Genomic DNA, 22,660 nt, shown 5'->3' on the forward strand with positions numbered 1-22,660 from the left:
GTAAGTACGTGTGTGCGCGAGTTGCAGCCGGGCGTCGTGGTTTCGGTTGGCTGGGAGGAAGAGGAATAACGAATGTGGGAGCCAAGAAGAATTCCTCGTTGGCGGACGGCATACAATATTCACAGGATTTCTGAAACCTTTATACGGACTACACACGTTTCCCATGGAAATTAAAGTTTTCCTCACGTATCCCCGGGTCGGATAAGGTAAGAGACGCCATAGATAATTAGTTTGGAGGATCATGTTTAAATCAACAATGCGAAGTGACGAGTAAACTCGGGAGCCTTTGGACAGCTTTCAGATTTTGTCATGCTTTTTTATTACATGCACTGGTGTAGAGTGGCCTATTGCGCTTTTAAGCAAACAGAAACCAAGCCATTATGGAGGATTTGAGGTAATTCTAATGTATTTTCATTTAGTGAGAAAACGTTAGTGAAAATAAACGCGTTAGTCCTTCCTGATGAGCCAATGCGCATGCGTCAGCACTTATTAGTTTTCACTCACCTGGAGTCAGTCATGCAACAATAGTTGCACTACAAGTTACATACAATAGTGTTATTTCTTCGGGCATCTTAAAACGTGTGTATGTTTGTTAGTGATGGGTCAAATTGTTTCAGCAAATGTAAAATTGTTCAAGAAAGTTGTGCTTCAAGGCAATTTAGCTGTTTGACATTAATTTGTTTTGTGCCTGAATTGAAAATATATATGGATGTCATACATGTCCATAGGTCCTCATCATCTTCAGAACAACAGGTGGTTTATTTGTGTCATTGATTATGCACTTCACATGTTGTTAGACTCTATTAACTCTGGAGGTCATGCATTGAAATGCAATGTGTATCTTTATAATTTAAAAACAACACGTTATGTTTAGGGAAAAAAAAGAGTGATACCATCAGTAAACTATATAAATGGGTGTCATATTAGTAATCCAGACTGTAATGCTTGACATTTACCAGTTTTATTTTGGTGACTTCCCTTCTGAGGCTAATTCAGTCATGTTAATATATGATACTAGTGACTGTGGCCAAATTCATGTGTCATGGTATGTGTAGCAGACCAAATCCATGGTTTCTTTATGGACAAGTGTGGACATCACTCATCGCTGCTGTTGAAACAGAAATAGTCACAAAGTTGGAGGTAATTCTGTAATCATTTAAAACAAAATGTCTTGTGAGAAGTTGAGTGCTGTTGTAAATCTGAATAACTGCTTCCAGGTGTTAGGCTAAAGTCCAGTGCTCAGTTGTGCCCCGTAAAGTAGCAATATATCTGTGAGGAGAAATATTTGAGGTTCTCGGGAAATCTCATGTTGTTTTTCCACCAGCTAACCAGAATAAAACCCCTTAAACTTGTGTGCAAAACCACCACAGCTTTCTGCAGTCTTCTGGTTGGAGTATTGCTAGTTGATGCTCTTGGAGAGACAAATTAAGTGGACAGTAGGTTTGGATTTGTCTAGGTCTCCAACATGGTGTCCGCGGGCACCAGGTTGCCCGCTCGGAGTCTGTAAGTTGCCTGCCAAAGCACATTGTATTAATAACATTTATTGTGGTAACCCTTGCTCGCAAAAAGATTGGAGACCCCTGGTCTAGATTGTATTGCGATCGTCTGTGGGATTTGATTTTTTTTATTTAAGTACCTGAATGTCTATTTCAGAAGGTGTTGGTGTTGTACAGACATCATTTATGTTTTTTTGTCAACTAAAAGTTTTCTTGTTGATAAAAAGCATTGGCAACTTGTCTTTTTCTTTTTTTAAGGCTAGCATTTTAACAACATGGAATTCGATAGCTTAGTAATTTTCATTTGATGTGGGTTAACAATGGGTTAGGAATGACACATTTCTTTTTTATCACAGCACGCCCTTCATAATAGGTTTGTTGGACTGGAAAGTGGCAACTGATTCTTTACTAAAATAGCCGTGTGCATTTTGTGATCAATTCGAATGGGCTGGATATGCATGTGACCTGACTACCTGTTTACCAGACATCCATTACCTGGGATAAAAATATCTTTAAAACTGCCGAAGTGTCCTAAGCTTTGTCTGTCTCTGTCTTTGCTCTCTACTTCTGCCTGTTTGACCAGAGTAAATATAGCCTGTTTGGTTTCTGCTAGAGGATAAACACAGATGTCGAATAGGCCTGTTTGCCACTGTGAATTCACCCGATGATGATTTTCAGAATGATTTTTTCTTAGAGATATCAAAAGTGACACAAAAATGTACTTTCAATGTAATGTTACATTAATGCTTAATGTAGTCATCGAGTTTATATCCACATTAACCGTATTGTCTGGCTGGCATTCTTGTTTGGTCATAGCTGATAGAGTTACTGAAATATATAATTCATTTGATAGCGTGCAAAGTAGTTAAATATTGCATTTGTTTTGAAATTGCACAATAACTTGTTATTTGCATTATTACGTGAAAACTGGTCTTTCTGCTTCCAGTGAGCAGTAAAACTGACAGCGTTGTAATATGAAACAGTTTAGGAAACAAAGTTGATGCGTCACATTACACAGCTACTAAACCCAAAGGCAACAAGTAAGTTTTGTCATCTCGGTTGCATGACATGTTTTCCTGAGAAAAAATAACTTCTGCCAGAAGTCAGCAAGATGCCATGCTGTTTTTACACCTGTTTCACTTTGACTTCTTCACCTGCTCTTCTCCAAAACCAGAGGGACCTGATTGACAAAAGAGATCCCACAGAGAGGGAGTGGAGTAAAGAGCAAAACATGTCTTTGATATGCCCCCCATTTATATTAGATAGCTGAAACTAGGGTTGTGCCGTTAGATGATAGTATCGTGTATCGTCGAAAGTCAGACATATGGCTGATAAATGGCGTTTTATTATTTGTGTCATCATAGTTTCACATTAACATGCGCATTGTGTGCTTTTCCTTGCATGACTTTCACTTTGCGCGCGAGAGCTTGTAACGTGCACAGATTTTTTCTCACACACACCTGGAGCCGTGCACGTGATTACAAAAATTGTTGTGCACCCCTCCATGCGAAATGAGGTCACTCCGCGCTGACGTCATTTTTGCAGCGTGCCCCCACGCTTGTGCGGATGTGTCAAATATAAACAGTGTTGGGTAAGTAACTCAAAAAAAGTAATTACTAGTTACTAATTGCATCTTGAATCATGTAATTAGATTACTTTACAAATTACTCTCTCCAAAAAGTATTTAATTACTTTATTACTAATTACTTTCTATATCTTTTTCAGTACATGATACAAAAATAGGCTTGAAATGGCTCAAAGAAATAATATATAAAAGTATATCAATTATTCTTGTCACACTTTATGGCCCAATTCTCTCTATTAACTAACTATTAACTACTTTTGTCTCAATATATATATATATATACAACTACTGCTTATTAATACTAAAGAAGTTGTTAATTTTAAGTATTGGTAGAAATGAGGAGGGTTAAGGATGTAGAATAAGGTTTTGCAGAATCAGGCATTAATATGTGCTATTAAGCATTAATAAACAGCCAACATCTTATTAATATTAATGTTCATAATCAACCAGTTAATAGTGAGAATTGTAAACTAAAACCATGTTAAATCCACTATCATATTATAGTATACATCATTGTTCTACAGTCCATACACAGTATTTAGTAACATCAGAAGTAACTGTAATTAGATTACAAAAAAAATAAGAGTAATCCCTTACTTTACTTTTTCAAGGGAAAAGTAATTAAATTACAGTAACTAATTACTTAGTAACTAGTTAAACCCAACACTGAATATAAACAATACTTTTAGGGATGGGCAATATAAACGATATGCAATATAAACGATACAAAATTGGCATACGATAGAGATTTTAATTCTATTGCGATAATGCATGTTAATTACGCAATCTACCTGCAAAATTTAGAGTCACGAGCTGCAGCCGGCTACAACACATCATCATATTCGTCATTTTGAATAAACATGGCTGAAACCCGTCGATCGCAAAGGCAATGCCGGTAGATGGCACACAAGTTAACTGCTGCTCCACGCGCGAAATTGGCATTATGGTCTTTAATTGTGAAACACGCAAGTCTGAGTTGTTGCGCCTTTCTTCGCAAATGTGTTTTTATAAATCTTATGCCAGGCCGCTGCAGCTCAGTCATCTAACTTTCAAAATTCACCAGGATGTGCATTCTTGCCTTTCTGAGCATTTGGGCTTTAATGACTCGCTCTGATTGGTGGCATCAGTTTTAAGAAGGTTGCGGTCATGACAGTCTTGCCCTTAGAGTAAATCAGCTTCTTTTTTGTCCCCCGATCAAGTGGCTTGTCAGAAATGAGTAAAAAATAAACAAATAAATAAGTAAACTATTGCCCCGCTACCGATACTATCGTCTATTGGCGATCTCACAGGCTGACTATAGGACAATCTCAAAATGGTGCATATCGCCCAACACTAGCTGAAACCTACATGTATAGCTTAAGTAAAATTAAATAAATAAACTTTAACTTAACCAGTACATAAACAGTATGAACAATATTCTTTGGTAGATTTTATTTGGTAGCAAACATTTTATTGTGTTTAAATGACCACTGATATTGGTATACTAATATGTAGGCAGGGCTCGCAAAATTTCAAAATACCTGGTGGCCCTTTGGGCAGATACTCTTCAGTTTTTGGTTGCCCGAAATGAATGCAAGTAGGCCAAAATAAAAAAGACATTAATTTGAATGTGGAATATTTTGACAAAACATCTGTCAAAACACAAATCGGAAATATTAACCAAATATATTACCGTATTTTTCGGACTATAAGACGCGTTTTTTTTTCATAACTTGGCTGGTGCTGCGTCTTATTGTCAGGTGCGTAAGTCAGTATGAATTAATTTTGACATTTATGAGGCAAGAGACATCATTACCATCTACAGCCGCAAGCAAGAGTTCGCTATATGCTGCTTCTGTATTTATGTAATTCAATGGATTCAGTGATGCGGAATGACGAGTCTGCGAACTTCACGCTAGTTGGCTTGTTTGGTTAATTTAGGCTACGTTTACATGGAAACGATCTGAAAAGAAACCGCAACAGTGGCGTTGCGTTATCACTTTTTATTCCGCTTTAATACGAGCATTTTGAGGGGGAAATCTGCGTGCATATGATGACGCAAAAGTGTGTGATATTCGATGTAGTATGCACTCAAGGCGGCTAGGTGGCAATGTGAAGCACTGACACACAACAACACCAAGTCCATGTGCCTGTGTACAACCTTCTTCCTGGTTCTCCCAGTTCTCGTCCAAAGCCGTCTGGTTTGCCTCCGACGATTTGGCGCATCAACAGTTTCACTGAGGTAATTAATGCGCCTTCTCTGATCAGTAATACTTGCTGTGAATAATTCGTACAACTGCTGGAAAGAGTTGTATATTTATCAGAGCTGCTATGGCAACTTAAAGGTCCGATGTATGGAAGTAATCCGACATGTTTGTTGTCATTTTCCTGAACTGGCGCATGCCTGTGACGTAAACGTGTACGCGACGAGGACCATCGTGAGCAGGCTTTTGCGTTTTTACTATTTAGACGAGAACGCAACTGTAGATCGTTTTTAAGATTTCCACTCTGAAGGGTGGTTTCACAGTTTTGCGTTTTTAAGCCCCCAAAACACCGTCACCGTGTAAACGAAAGGCACATCCGATAAAAAATTTTTACGTTTTCACCCTCAACCGTTCTCGTGTAAACAGGCCCTTAGACTATTCAACCTTCCAGGTAAGTTCTGTATGCTATGGTTTCTCTTTTAAATAACTGATAATATTACTTTAACCTACAAACATCTATTCAGCCTGCTGTTCTGTCTTCTATTGTTTAGTTGAATAACTTGCCTTTCCAGACTAAATGTCTGTTCTTCGGCTTGGATTTTGTGAAATAATTTTCTAAATAAACGCTACGTATAGTAGTGTTGGGCGATATGCCCTATTTTCACATCGTCCTATCGTCAGCCTGTGAGATCGGCGATACACGATATTATCGGGGGGCGGGGCAGTAGTTTACTCATTTTTTTATATGTTAATTTTTTACTCATTATAACAAGTCACTTGATTGGTGGACAAAAAAAAACAAGAGCAACACCGTCATGACCGCAACCTTCTTAAAACTGATGCCATAAACCATTAATGCGAGCGCGTCATTAAAACCCTATCATGATTACTTAATAACTTTAAAAACATGCATCTGCGCACGCACACACACGTGCACGCACATACAAACTATTCAATGCATTGGTTTAGTGCTGTTGCAGAAGACTACACGTGTCAAGCAGTGGTGCTCCCAGAGGTGCCTTTTTAAACGCATCGGTCCAGCGGAACGCGATCATATTTTAAACACAATCATATATTAAACACGAGGGGCGTGTTGCTACAACTGAAATGCATATCATAAACAGGAGTAATACCTAGTGATCTGACTTCGGACAGAGCTCAGCTTTCTGCACGTACGCGAGAGTGAGAGAGAGGCGCTAATATGCAGCGGGTCATATTTTAAACAAAAAGTAAAATTTGCCTCAGCTCGCATGAAACGCATTAAACTGAACAAATACATAAGGATTACTACTTTAGTTTATGTTTAGACTTCGGACAGAGGCGAGAGTGCGTGCACGTGAGACAGAGAGAAGCGCAGCTGCTCATGACGCGGCGCGCTGGATTTAGTGGTAGAAGGAGACCAAGACGCGCGCATTAAGTGCAGGTACGCGCAAGAAGGAATTCTCTCTTTACAAGCTCTCCACGTAAAGTGAAGCCCACAAACCATCATGTGAGGAAAAGCATGCATTGTGGGTGTTAATATAAAACTATGATGATAATAATAATAATAATAATAATAATAACCATTCGCCAACTATCGTCATGACTATCGCCATGAAAGCCTGCCATTGGCGATATGTCTGAAGATCGTCGATACACGATACTATCGTCTATCGGCACAACCCTAACGTATAGTCCACTGCGACTTATAGTCCACTGCGACTTATATATGTTATTTCGTGTTAATGACGCATTTTTTGCGGCTTATACTTCAGTGCGGCTTATAGTCCGGAAAATACGGTAACTGAAGTCACAGATAAGAAAATGCCACTCGACGTTGAGGGCATAGCACAGGGTTCCTCAATTAATTTTCACCATGGGCCAAATTTTGTCTATACAAAGCCTGTAGGGCCACTAACCACAATGTTTGCTCAGCTACTCTTCTTGTTGTTTTTGATGCTATCTGGATGGAAAAAAATCTGGATTTCCATCCAAGCAAGTGTTCCTGCTCATCTCCACACTGGATATACTCACTATTTAATAGTGGTTCAATGGGTCACAAAACTCACAGTTTGGATCATACAATGTTTTTCCAGTTACAGATTGGGTCATTTTTTCTATCATAAAAATAGGGGTTACTGTCGCTTTAAGAGCGAGTACGCACGTAGTCACATACTGTATAGCCTACTGTAGAAATTCTCTTCACTGTACATGCAATCTATATCACTATAAAGTTTGCTGCGGAAGATTTAAAGCAACACCAAAGAGTTTTTTTTACCTTAAAATAACGTTTCCAAAAAAGTTTCAGTCGTTCATCCACTCGAAACAGGGTGAACGGCACTTTCACATTCGCTTTGCAGCCCTCTTTTGGCCAAAACCGCACTAAAGAAGTTTCTAACCGTAGCGTCGCGGTCCTGTATTTCTAGTGAAAACTCCAAAAACTTGCTTTACGGCAGACCTACAATCCAATCGGAGCCAGCTATGCTGCAGTATTTACGACAGTGGTAATGGACAATTCCGCTTCTAACCTGTAGGTGGGGCAAAGAGCAAAATCTCTGTAGTGTTGCTTTAATTTTTTTACGTAAGAATAGTAATGACTGACAGGACGACGTTGGAGGAAATTTTGCGCTCAGATCGTCAAAGACAAATCAGTACTGCTTGCTTCCTGTACAGTTTGTGACTTCATATTCGAAATCGAAACGCAATTTAAATACCTGCGTCCTGAATTACATACACCACAATTAACCATCCAAATCTGAAAGAGAATGTCTAAGTATTTAAATATATTTTTCCTCCCCTATAAGTCAAGATAGCCCGACGGGGTCCTTTTAGTAGCCTGACTGCAAGGCACAATAGCCCTGGGATGTTGGGTTAGCGATTTTTCGAGCCCTGGTAGGGCTGGGCGGTATAATGAGTTTTGGTAATATCTGTATTTTTTCCCAGCGGGATACGGGATGAGAGCATTTATATCGGTATGGTCTGATATGACCCTCCTTTTTGCAACAAAAGCTCTGCCAGAAATGTACACTGCGGTCAGACATTAGGTTTCCAACCAGCTCTCCAACCATTGTGAGATCTCATGTAAACATTTATTACATTTTGTGGAATTGATCTTATATCACATTCATCCCAAAATTACTGGGATATAATAAATCAGTTATGGTAGTTTTACGACATGTAAGGAGTAAAGCACAATGCAAAACAACGTAAAAACTGTGTAGTTATTGGTGTGCTCTTATAATTATTTTACCAGAATTGGATTATTAGGAAATGCTTTTCATTATGTGCTGTAACATGAATAGCTTTCAAATGTCTAAGGTGTCTTCTGATTTCTTAAACATCAAGCCTTTGTGAATGTGGGAGTACTTGTGAGATTTGAGCTGGAAATTGACTTAACCCATAAGTGTCTCAAAAGGGAAGAGGCTCTTTGTTTTATAGAGGATCTTTATGAAATTAATGACACCAGATGTTTCAGACCCACACAGTTGTGGAAGTAGGCCATTTATTGTCCCTGGAGATCTCCTTGTTCACAACTTTCTGTTCTTAAGGAATTTCCTATTGATCTGGCAGAGCAGTTTATTCGGTTCTCTCCGGAGAGACGGGGGAGGAAGAGAGACATCGAGAGGAAACTGTCAGAACGAAAAGGGGAACCTCGAGAGCACGTCAGCGGATACGCGGGAGGAAATCTAAATGAATGGACACAGACCATCTAGTATGTCTCCGCTACCATCTAACTCTTCTGGGAGGGTTTCGGTATTTAAACCAGGCAAACATTTTCCAGTGTAGTTACATCGTATATCTCTTGCGAATGGCCCTTCAGTGCTAAATGAGATATGGACCTCATCCAGTTGTCAGTTAGTCGCGTCTTCCTCCATCTGTCTCTGATTTGTGGAAGTGCGGTAGCGCTATGCGTCACGCTGGTTTGTTTCCGCTGCACTGCTGGAGAGGAGTGTAACTCGGACAGGAAATGAGTCCAGGGAGATGACAGACCCATGAATCAGCTCCGCTTGAAGATGGGTCAAGATCAAACGCAACTCATTTAAACAACTCATTGCCTAAATGAACATGAGAGCAAAAATTCATTTACTCATCACGTGTCCTGACACACACTCGCAAACCCCAAGAATTCTGTACGTTTTTGGAATTCAGAGCCCATTATCAAACAAAATACACTAAAATTCAGATGATGAACATACATTTACATGTACATGCTTTAACTACAAATGTTGGTATCACTTTATTTGATGATCCCCTTTGACATTCTGTTGACCATAAGGAGCGTTGCACCTACATGTAAACTAAAGCTGCATGCAAGCTGCCAGCGACTTCTTCGCTGCATGATGATGTCAACCCCACTGCTTTACTTCCGTAGGTAGTTGTTACTGCTTATCATTTGCATAGCAATCCAAGTTGAATTTTTTATAACTTTGTTGTGTTGCTGGACACCCCCACTTGCTGTCGCCAGCCGTCACTGTAGCTTGTGTCACCGGAAGTAGCATAGCTTCCATTAAAATCCACTAGACTGAATTGCACTGCCATTGCTAGTCGCTAGTGATATTCATGTAGCTGTCAGCTTAATATTGGCTTAACCCTTTATTATGATGGTTTCTCAATAGACAATCTATGTAAGTTTGCAAGTGAATGTCAACTTATTGTACACACTAATACTAATAGTTTATTGAAATGTAGGTGCAGCGTTACTAGTGTTGGGCGATTATGCTCCATTTTGAGATCGTCCTATAGTCGGCCCGTGAGTTCGCCGATACACGATAGTATCGGAGGGCAGGGCAGTAGTTTACTCATTTATTAAACTACTGCCCCACTACTTATGACAAGTCACGTCATGACCGCTACCTTCTTAAAACTGTTGCCATTAATCCATCCGTGTCATTAAGTCTAACATTTCCTACGTGCCAGGGAGCAGGAACAACACACTCGCTGGTTTTAACCCTCTGCACGCCTAACAACCTCTCTAGTGCAAGGAAATTTCAGAGCCACACATATTAGTTCAGGTGCTAGAATGAGTCCATGCCGCACACATTCAGGTCCGAGCAAGTGTCCAAGACGCGCACATTCAGGTCCGAGCAAGAGTCCAAGACGCGCACATTCAGGTCTGAGCAAGTGTCAAAGATGCACGCATTCAGGTCCGAGCAAGAGTCCAAGACACGCGCGTTCATGTCCGAGCAAGTGTCCACGACATGCGCATTCAGGTCTGAGCCAGAGTCCAAGAAGCGCGCTTTCAGGTCAGAGCAAGTGTCCACAACATGCGCATTCAGGTCCGAGCAAGAGTCCAAGACGTGCGCATTCAGGTCCAAGCAAGAGTCCAAGACGCACGCGTTCAGGTCCGAGCAAGTGTCCAAGACGCGCACATTCAGGTCCGAGCAAGAGTCCAAGACGCGCACATTCAGGTCTGAGCAAGAGTCCAAGACACGCGCATTCAGGTCCGAGCAAGAGTCCAAGACACGCGCATTCAGGTCCGAGCAAGAGTCCAAAACGCGCGCATTGTCATATGTCTGACGATCATCGATACACGGTACTATCGTCTATCGGCACAACCCTAAGCTTTACTTATAAGTCAACATAATACCGACTAAGGTGGACCATTAAATAATGTGTAACTGATTTTTTTACATAAAGAATCTGGAGTATTGTGTTTAACCATCTTGATTTCTCAGAAAACATTTGCTTGCCTCCTTTGAGGGCTCTAATGTGGTCAGAGCTCAAGGGCCAACCTTTTTTAATGCTCTCTGTAGTGTGTGCCTGCCCACACTCATATGCCCACACTCATTTATGTAGCCTACACACATTCTTGCCTTCCCTCCATCTTTATACTGCAACACTTTCATTTTTTGACATCATTTTATAGTACTGCCATATCAACAAGGCCGTAACCAACATATACAGTGCCCTTACCCTGACAAAACTTTTACTCTTTTTCATTGTTTAGTCTTTAAATTGGTATGTTTGGTTGCTTCCAATCCAGATTATTTTAATATGAGATATATTCATCCAAAAGATTGATAATTACTTTACCTGCTCATAAGTTTGTGGTTTTCAAATTTACTGTAGAGTGACGTTTAGGGATGCAACGATTATAGATTTTAATGGTACGGTTATAGTCTGATAAATAATCACGGTTGCACGGTTATTACGGTTATTATGCACTCATTTATTTTACAACATTAATGTAAAAAATCACATGAATACATTTTTGAACAATTGCTAAATTCTTTTGTATTTTCAGTTTGTGTATTTTTTCTGTAATTCTTGGACAAATGATAATAATAATAACCTAGCAGGCTTTGACTTAAACAGTATATGTGCCTTTTGAAACCTGTAGTAGGTCATTTTAATGATCTTTTGAATAAATGTAATTTTATATTTGGACTGAATAAATGTATATTATTTTGATTTGTTTGAAGTATTAGTAAAAATGATAAGAGCCTCTCAAAACGAATAATAACAAAGAGTCATCCTGGACTGGGTTCTGCGAGTCATTTTGTACTGGCAGCATTAACGTGTTAACTAGTGATGGGCAGTCCGGTTCTTTCCATAGATTCGGCTCTTTCGGCTCAAGCTCCGGCTCTACATTTTAGTGATGGCAGTCCGGCTCTTTTTATAGATTCGGCTCTTCTGGCTCGCCTCCCTTAGAAGAGCCGGCTCTTACGGTCCCACCCCTGCCTGCCTCTGAAGATTCGGCTCTGCTCGTTCACTACAAAGAATCAGCTCTTAGAGCGGCTCGTTCGCGAACGACCCATCACTAGTGTTTACTCATGCTATTAATTCATAAATCATTAACGCGTTAAAATAATTAAACGTTATTGAACCCCGCCCGGATTTGATCCGCGAGGAGGAGGTTTTTAATGCTGCACAGACCGATTGGAGTGTGGCTCTTTCACGCACCCGTGCAGGCACGCATGCACACACACACAGACACACACACACACACACCAGATGCACGAACAACCAAGAGACGTGTCACGCGCACATATTCTTTTAAATGCGGAGCTTTGTCATACAGTGCGCTAACGAGCATGTTGCATGCCGCACGCGGCTCTTGGTGGTTCGTGGATTTGGTTTGTGTGTGCGTGCGTGAAACAAATACACGCGGTGTAGCGGAGGCTTTACGGTTACTTAACCGTGACATTTTAAAGCGCGGTTAATAGTGAAACCGGTTAATCGCTGCATCCCTAGCACGTTCCTGCTCTCAATGTTATGCAGTGAATTGTGGCCTGTGGTAAATAGACTGTTTCTTTTTATACTTCTGTGCCTTTCATGTACAACATCTGTGCACAGACCAGATTTAACAAATATAACTTTTTGTTACAATATAACTCCTGCATTTGCTTAACAAAGCTGCTTCCAGAACCGCTTCAAAGAGGTGACGTCTACGCACTGAAAGCACATAGACTAGTGAAAACCCTCATAAATGGCTGGCTATGAGTAAGCCGTTTCTGCTGTGAAAAGTCGCCCTCCTTCTGTTAGCACACTGCTTGTGGCTCAGACAAAGCTGCTGATTGTCTTTAAAATGCATGAGTGCCCGGCTTGGGGTTAATATTGACGCTCGTGCCAAAGAACCAAGGGGTTCTTTTTCTCGCCACTGTTACAGACTGGAATTTCTTGTCAGGAAGTTGTGTATGTGTGTGTTCCAGTGTTTGTCTGGGATTGTGTGCGTGTTCTTTGTAACTCTTCATAGCTGAAATCCAACAACTGTAGAGTCATTGTTTTAATGGTAATTACAGTGCAGTATGTGGTCAATCCCAGAATTTCCTTTGCAAAGATTTTGGTGAACAAGAAAGAGCTTCATGTTCTTAGTATGTAAAACACATACAGAATATAAATTTAGCGTGTTATGGATATTTACTAATTTTAAACCTTTTGTGAATTTTTGACAAAAAAGATTTTCTCTTAATAAACATAATTTAAAAAAACAAATAATTTACTATTTATATTTTTATTAGCTCAAATTTTCAAATCTAGTATTACTGAAAATTAAAATGCCCATCCTTAGTTTTTAGGCTATTATGGAAGCAAAGTGCTTGTACGTCACAGATTACTTTTGAGAAGTGTATAGACCTTTTGCGTGTTTGCAATGCAAACATAGATGATGTATTTCGTTTAAGGGCTTACAATCATAAAAACCTATGTTTCTTTTCAAATGGTGTCTTCGATGACGGTATTCTATTAAAATGAAGGGTGTCTTTTCTTGGCATTCCTATTCTGACACCCAACAGCACATCAGGACATTTTCTAATGAGTTATCTTGCTTATTTCACTCGTGTGTAAGTCTTTTCCACTGTTTTTCTGCCACCACAGTGCGCACGCAGCTTGCAGTGATGTAACTGTGATGTCTTCTCGCAAAAGGTCTATAGAAAACTAAAGATTTGAAACATCTCTGTACTTGGATACATCACATTTTACAACACGTTTTACATATTCAAATTTCTGTAAGATTTACTTCCACAGATTATATGAGTCTGGTATTGCTCATACAGGCAGTGCTTGTTCACACAATGACCAATTGTACAAATGTTTCACATTTAGTTCTTGGAGTCTTACACAGTCTTGAAAAATGTTGTTCATTCAGAGCTGTTTAAGGAATATTAGAGGGTAAAATTGAAGCTCTATCAACAGCTGTGTCCTGCTGTCAATTACCAAAAAAAAAACATATTGACCCTCAGTTTGTTATTATGAAAAATGTATGACCAGTTAGCCAGGGCCCAAAAATTATGCTTGGAGGGCATATTTGCCAACTTTTTTGCTCTTTGTTTAATTAAACTAGGGTTCCCAAATGTTTTATTCCAGGACCCACCTAGAAGACCAACCGGAATATTTTTTAATGGAAATATGTGACCATGCCTGTGAAAACTCAAGCAAAAGTTATTTATTTAAAATGGTGATTTACGTTTTTTTGTATAAAGTACATTTTGTGAAATTATAGCCTTGAAATCTTTAATGTTGACTGAGTAAGACCATGTCAGTTATTAGGGATGCACCGATATGGAAATTTTGGCCGATACCGATAACCGATAACTCTTTATATTTGGGGGCCGATAACCTATATATATATATATATATATATATATATATATATATATATATATATATATATATATATATATATATATATATATATATATATATATATATATAGGCCGATAAATATTCATATTATTTTCACAATGAAAAACTCCCAGACCGCGGACATCTTGTCTTTGTGTTAGACTAGCATACTCTTCTTAAGCCCTCAACACGTGTCATCTTCGTGCTATGTCACAGAAAGCACCAATCAAAACTTCACATGGCCAGCAATGAGCAAGTGAAGTGGTTCAACAAACCAAAATAATCCATCATTTATCGGCTTCCATTTATCTGCCTAATTTTGCTATCAGACCGATAACCGATAATATTAAAAATAAGCAGTTATTGGCCGATAACGATATGTCGGGCGATATATCGTGCATCCCTATCAGTTATTGAATTAAAATTGAAAGGAATGTGAAATCAATGAGTTAAATCAAACTTTGATGCTTTTATTCTAATCTTTAGATTGAGACTTTAGCCTGGATTTCATAGGCAGGGTCATATATGGGGGAAACAATACACATTCATTTTGATTAAGTAAAACGGTTATTCTTTTCTTTGTCACATTGTATGAATGAAATTAAGGATTATTGCAATGCCAAAATACGTTATGGTAAGATATCGAAGCCTTGTCATTGCTGGTCATTTTCAGGACTAAACTGTTTTTTTTTGTCGTTCACTGCGACAGGTGACCTTGCTTAACCAACCGTATCCCACAGTTTAAAAAAACCCAATTTAATTAAACCATCAAATACAAGATATGGTGTCAAATAGAGAACTAAACTTAGTATTTATTCAACAGCATTATTTGGCAAAAAAAAGGCAAACCACAATATATCAGAAATTATGGGTTTTATATTTTAATATTGCACAAATAAAAAGAAAAGCTCTCAGGAAATAACCTCTATTGTTTTTGATTAACAATATCTCCTCGGCCTTGACTCAAGCTTTGCACATGTTTTGTGTGTATTGTCCTTCCAAGCCTCCTTAAATTCCTCTCATACCTGAACTTCACTTTGCACTCGAAGCACAACTATTCAACATGCATACAAAGTATTTAATACACTTGTAATAATATGTTTGAAGAAAGGGCAAAGGCGGCAGTCTATACAAAACTGTACATTATTTTTAGCGTGTGCTGTAAATTTACAATAGAAATGTTTTAACTCTGCTAATCAGTCTGGAAAATTATTTATATTACTGATTTTAATTCATAGATGGCTACCCAATACACTGCTGTGACTGCTAAAATGTCCTGTTTCCACTTATTGTGGTCGTGGTTTGTTAAAGCAAAATCTCAGTTTTCAGTGGAACAAATAGCTGTTATTGTTTGTGGCTTCATCACAGTTCATCTGGTTAGGACATGTCTGTGTAACGCAAATCCCCCAATATTCATTCAAGTCAATGTGAGCAATTCTGAAACGGGTGTTTGTTTAGTTACCCACTTGTTAATTCCACCGAATTCGTACCTCATGCTGTGTGTGAGGAGTTTAAACCTGCTCGCAGTCAGTGTCTGCAGTACACACACACACTCACAAACACACATAGATGCAACCTGTATAGACTGTAAATGAAGAGTAATGACACTGGGGTGTTGACTGTTGTGTTCATGTATCTCAGGAGGATTTCACTACACACCGGTGGAGATAGAGAGAGGGAAATGGCCTGTTTTCTCTGTAGAACAGTAAAGCTCTTATCATCGTGGGAGAGGGAGAGATCGTCCGATTAGGGATGAGAGATGGCCGGACCACAGAGAATGCGAGGGGAAAACCGAAAAGCATGTGGATGAATGGGTGGAGATGAGCCCTAGTGCGGTCAAAAGCTCTTATAGGCACTCTGTCTTGATTCTGGTTTACCGATCTCCTTGGCTTTCAGACGGCCATTACCTCAACTCCGTGTCTGTGTTTCTCTTATAGTGTATCTTTCTTTTCCTGTGTCGATCCTATCGGCCTGACATAGTTACACGTTTTGGTCACGCTAGCATAAAGGAATTCCCAGGGGACGCTACAGATTGTCTAGTAGAGATTCAAAGGACATTGGAGGGTGTGCGAGATTGATAGAGGGTTTTTGTAAGAGAGAGAAGCCTCATTCTCATGAACGAGGTCACGGTTATAAATTAGCCTGTGAAAGAGACTTTGGCCACAAACATCGCCCGTGTTTTATTCTCCCACAGTTGACGAGTATAAGCAATACTTCTCCTCCCTCGTCTGCACGCTTTGAAAGGGCCGTACAGCGAACCGGACCGCGCATGTGAATTCCTGCACAGATCAGCAGTATAAACATACACACGGTCACGCTCACGCAGGGGTGCGTCTTTTAACTCGTTCCCACGTTTCAATCACACAGAAATGTTTCGAACCCTATAGGGAGCATTTAGGCACATTTTTAGCGCTCCATTTCTGCTTTTATTACTCCTGCTGTTTGCTTAATCTGTTTTATTATAAAAAAGAAACTGAATCAAATGACTGCTTTGACAAAACATTGCCCTGATGTGATCTTTGAGCACACCCACTTTGAAAACACACACTAAATCACTAACCACTGGTTTAAGTTGCAATTGGAGATAAGACTTCTTTTATCATCAAAGCTCCTGGCAAAAAAACTTTATGACCTCATCGTCTTAAATGCAAGAGCCACTTTTAGTCTGTCCTACGGCAACTATTGTCAAAACACTCTCATTTCTTGTCGAGCAATCAGACTGTTATCAGTTTCAGACAGTACTTTATTGTGAACCATTCTGCGCATGACTTTGGATTGATGGCTAGATTTAGATGCATATTTTAAAAATCTTAAGTATGATCTAGTGATCAGACTGTTGTCTACTTGTATACCATTGCAGGTATAGTATTAAAGGAGTAGTTCATAAAAAACTGCAGATATACTCACCGTCATATGTTAGACCAAACCCTTATGACTGACTGACTTTAGGAAAAAGTGTTTGCAAATCTAATTCTATTCAAATTAAGCACATCAAGGTAGCGCGTTGTGCCAGGTCAAAGCAGATGCTTACTAGAACCAATGACGTCAAACCTTACACCATATTTGAATTGAGCCGTAAGCATGAATGACATTGGGTAGTAGACAGTCAAAAAAAGTCAAAATGTGTAATGTTTATATAAGTACCTCAAAGAAGATACTAGTGCTGCCTCACGATTAGGGATGCATATCAATCAATCGCGATCAATCCATAGCAGAACAACAGCCCCCGTTCACATCATATATGTGTGTGAACTGTGTACAACAACTATGCACATACAAATATGCACACATGCATGTATAATTTTAAGAAAAAAATATATTTATATATTAAGTATTTATATTTATATATAATATAAATTATACATAAATATACAAATGTATATACACATGTAAACATTGCTTAAATATATACATGCATGTGTGTGCATTTAACTATACAAAGTTATTATACACAGTTCACACACATATATGATGTAAACAAAAACTTTTATTCTGCTATAGATTAATCGCGATTAATTGATATGCATCCCTACTCACGATTAGTCACGACTAATCGTTTGCAGAATAAAAGTTTTTGTTTACATAATATACGTGGGTGTACTCTGTATAATAATTATGTTTATATAAATACACACACATACATGTATAATTTTAGGAAAAAAATATATTTATATAATAAATATTTATATTTATATATAATATAGATTATATATAAATATAAACATATATATACACATGCAAATGTTTCTTAATTATATACTTGCGTGTATGTGTGTGCGCGTGTGTATTTATACATAATTATTATACACATTACACCAACATATATTATGTAAACAAAAACCTTTATTCTGCAAACGATTAGTCGTGACTAATCGTGAGGCAGCACTAGAAGATACATATTAGTGTCTCAAAGGTACATATTGGTACCAAATATATACATATCTTATTATCTTTAACTAATAGTTTATTAAAACCTATTTAAAGGGCACCTATAATGGCTAATACAGCCTATTAAATGATCAAATACAAGTCTCAGGTGTGCCCAGTGTTGGGTGTAACTAGTTACTAAGTAATTAGTTACTGTAATTTAATTACTTTTCCCTTGAAAAAGTAAAGTAAGGGATTACTCTTATTTTTCTTGTAATCTAATTACAGTTACTTCTGATGTAACTAAATACTTTGTATACTATAATATGATAGTGGATTTAACATGGTTTTAGTTTACAATTCTCCCCATTAACTGGTTGATTATTAGCATTAATATTAATTAGATGTTGGCTGTTTATTAATACTTAATAGCACATATTAATGACTGATTTTGCAAAACCTTATTCTACATCCTTAATCCTCCCTATTTCTACCAATACTTAAAATTAACAACTTCTTTAGTATTAATAAGCAGTAGTTGGAGAGGATTGGACCATAAAGTGGGACAAGAATAGTCAATGTACATTTACATATTATTTCTTTGAGCCATTTCAAGCCTATTCTTGTATCATATACTGAATAGGATTTAGAAAGTAATTAGTAATAAGTAATTAAATACTTTTTGGAGAGAGTAATTTGTAAAGTAATCTAATTACATTATTCAAGATGTAATTAGTAACTAGTAATTAATTACTTTTTTTGAGTAACTTACCCAACACTGGGTGTGCCTAGTCTGGTTTTACCAGGCTCTCGTACATTTCGTTTGTACAGAGAGTCTGGCCTCTCTCCATTGAGAAACATTTACTTCCTTGTAGGCGGGTTCTCTGTTAAAGTTCAACACTATTGGATCTGCCCTAGAGTCACTCAGGATCTCCCATAGCCAATCGCTAACGTGTGGTCGTGACGTATATTATGCGCCGGAAACAACAAGTTCGAATGATTAGAGGATTGTTTAGAAAAAGATGTCTGTTAGCAAGAGATGCAGGTTTTGTTCATCGAATTTACACTCAGGACAATGATGTATTCACTCAACTGTCGAAGCTGGGTCTAATTATTAACAAAACGCTACTCCGGTCGTTGACGCACAACGACACATAACATCAACGTCATCGTTCTCAGCCACTCCCTCTGTTCGCTGATTGGTCCTACAAAAATTTGATTTCTCGAAATGCTAGAATAGACCGAAATCCCAGACGTAGTACTGAAGAAAAATGAAATTGAGCGGAAGTGCGTAGGAGGGCGCTGCCAGGCTTAGGTGTGCCCAGAATGTGTCTCTGAAGTTTCAGCTTAAAAATGTGCTGTGTACCTTTAAATGCAAATGAGCTACAGCTTCTCACTTCCTTACAAACAGACAGACAGTGACAGTTTTTAGTTAAAATAGATCAGATTAATACAGTCTTGGCGCTTTTCCATTTCATAGTACCCTACCCCATGGTTTGGTTTGGGTCAGGTCGGGTCACCTCACCTCACTTTGGCTTGGTTAGCTTTTCCATCGAGTTTAGTAACACTTTGCAGTGGGAGGGATTAAAGGCGTGTCGTTATATTTGCGCTGCCTGCTGCTGTATCATACAAGTAAGAGCATTGTTGGAATGATAAACATCCCCATACATTTATTTATTTCTAAGTCAGCCAAAAAATTTTGCTTGTTTGGATGCCACGTTTCTATTGACCGCGTGGGTAATCGTCACAGAGCGCAGCGCAAAAGTTAAACTATTTTGAACCTTGACCACGGCGTGAGCGCATGCTGCGCTCGTGCTTTGCTCGACGCAACAAAAAACCACCCTCGCGTAGCACAAGCCATTGAAATGAATGGGCTTCATAGCGCAGCGCACACCGCATCCTATGTGAAAGCCGCATTACACATTTAATGCGCATGTGCATTGCGAATATGCCCCTACAAACTGGAAGTCTGGAAAAGAACTGGTATGGTGTTCCTGGTTCTCAACCTGTGGATGTTTTTCACCGCTAAAAGGGAGTTTGGGATCTTTTAGCAGAGCACAGATGACAACATGTTTGCTCGAGACAGCGCAGAAGCTAGCACTAAGGTAAAGCTAATCTTTTACATTATAGTGATGACGCTGGTAATGACGATTCTCTCAAACCAATCAGTGATCTACAGTGTTTTCGCGTCACGTTTGGTATAGAGACAGAGCGCAGCGCGTCACAACCTGAAAACCACGCCCACCGGGGGGAAAGCGATCCAACAGTCTCCATTGACTTTGTATTGCAAAAGGCCGCCTCCTTGTCATTTCTGGCTTATAACAAAAAACTGAATAATGCCTAAAAGCTGCTTTGGGACAATATGTACAGCTAACAAGCCAAAGAACCCAGAAATAAGTTTTTATAAGCTGTCGGGCCGTAAAACCCAGTCTTTAAGGAGAATAAAGTGGATCGCCGATTACGTTTCCCCCTATTGGACGCAGTTTTACTAATAGGAGTACTATGAAAAGTTGCCTGTTTCCATTTCTGTGTCTTAACACTCGTTTTTTGAAGTCGACAGCTTATAAAAAATTATTTATTTATTTTTTTGGCGTGTTAGATGTACACCTTGTCACACAGCAGCTTTTAGGTATTATTCTGTTTTTAAGTTTAATCTGTAAATAAGTTTTTATAAGCTGTCGACCCCAAAAAACGAGCGTTTAAAGACACAAAAATGGACACAGGCAACTTTTCATAGTACTTCTATTAGTAGAACTGCGTCCACTAGGGGGAAACGTAGTCGGCGATCCACTTTATTCTCCTTAAAGGCTGGGTTTTACGGCTCGACAGCTTATAAAAACTTATTTCTGGGTTCTTTGGCTTGTTAGCTGTACATATTGTCACACAGCAGCTTTTAGGCATTATTCAGTTTTTTGTTATAAGCCAGAAATGACAAGGAGGCGGCTTCCCGCAACACAAACTCAATGGAGACGGCTGGACTGATTTCCCCCCCGGTGGGCGTGGTTTTCAAATTTGCATAACGGCGCTCTGTCTCTATCAGCTCGGATCGCTTGGAACCCCAACCGAGGTGGTACTAAAAAAAGTATCTGGACCCAATGGAAAAGCTCCCAAAACTAAGCTGACCCAAACCAAATTGTGGGGTACTATGCAATGGGAAAGCGCCATCTGAGACAATAGTATCTAGTGGAAAGAGTACAATTAGCTGAGGGTGGAAACTATGGTAATGCAAGACTGTAAATGGGCAGGGCTTTATAAATGTGACCTCACATTGATAAGATAATCAAAACGTCATGTCTATTAAGACTGCAGTGTTTAATGAGGATTAAAAAAACAGGGAGCGGGTAGATTTTTATCATTGTTGGGTGGTTTTGTTCACACACTGCCAACACAAATTATGTCCAAACACCTTGTAAAAGTGGATTTTGCATGATAAGTGCCCTTTAATGGTACTGCCCCATTTACAACTGTTGTACATATTTTAATATAATTATAGTGGCTATTGTTATTTGACATTTTGCAGTATATCCAATATGTATCTTTATCTGCAGTTCATGTTTGTGTTCCACAGAGACAAGATAGTCGTACATGTTTCTAATTACATGAGAGTGAGTAACTGATTTTCATATTTAAGTGACGCATTTCAGGTCTCACTTCCCTCTGGGTGCTCTAAATAAATATTTAAAAGCTATCTTTTATAATCTTCAAATTTCCTCTTCAAAAAGGGAAATTAAGTGATGCTGAGGAAGTTGAAAGTTTAGTGTTTTTAGAAGAAAAAAAAACACTTTGATAGTAGGGCTGGGTATCGATTCAGATTCTCCAGATCGATTCGATTTCGATTCACAAGCTATCAAATCGATTCGATTTCGATTCTTGATTCAATTTTCGATTCCGGTTCTCAGGACGGTTTTTATACTCAATTCTCGATTCAACTCAATGAATATAGACTTAATACAAATACTATATTAAATAAAGAACAGTGAACATCAGGTTACAAGTGGGTAATTAATAAAACCGATGAAGCGCCTGAAACCGCCATTTTAAGCACTGAATGAATGAATGACAGGCTTGCCTCTAGCTCCTTGATAACTTCACGCAAGGCAAAAAAGAGGGTGACATCTAGTGAAGAAGACTAGTAATTTGATAAATTATTGTTAATCTTTCGTTCAATGTTTGCAGAAATAAATATGAAAGAAAAAAAAATCGATTCTGCTCTTTGAGAATCGATTCTGAATCGACCACGTTTTAAAAAACGATTAATCGAAAAAAAAATTTTTTTGCCCAGCCCTATTTGATAGAGAGTAATATGAGCGTTTATAAACTCAGCCATCAGTATTTGCAGTTAAGTATATGAAAACGTATGGAGGAAGCTCAGAGCCTGATGGCTAAGCACAGTTGGAAAGGCACTTTGTGTGTCTCTTAAAGGCTGTTTGTTTTGAGTTACTGTCTACCCATTTACCCTTTAGAATAGAGCTTTGTGCCTTTTACAA

At 38.7% G+C, this 22,660-nt stretch overlaps 1 protein-coding gene across 2 annotated transcripts in view; it reads left to right on the forward strand.

Annotated features, from left to right (window-relative positions):
- Window positions 1–22,660, forward strand: part of sipa1l3 (signal-induced proliferation-associated 1 like 3) — a 96,946-nt gene continuing 74,286 nt past the window's right edge. For both annotated transcript variants that reach the window (XM_073853519.1, XM_073853520.1), the window contains exon 1: window positions 1–206. The gene's annotated coding sequence lies outside the window, so the exon portion shown is untranslated. The remainder of the gene's footprint in view (window positions 207–22,660) is intronic.

The sequence above is a fragment of the Misgurnus anguillicaudatus genome, chromosome 15 (genome assembly GCF_027580225.2).
Source record: "Misgurnus anguillicaudatus chromosome 15, ASM2758022v2, whole genome shotgun sequence".
Classification (NCBI taxonomy): Eukaryota; Metazoa; Chordata; class Actinopteri; order Cypriniformes; family Cobitidae; genus Misgurnus; species Misgurnus anguillicaudatus.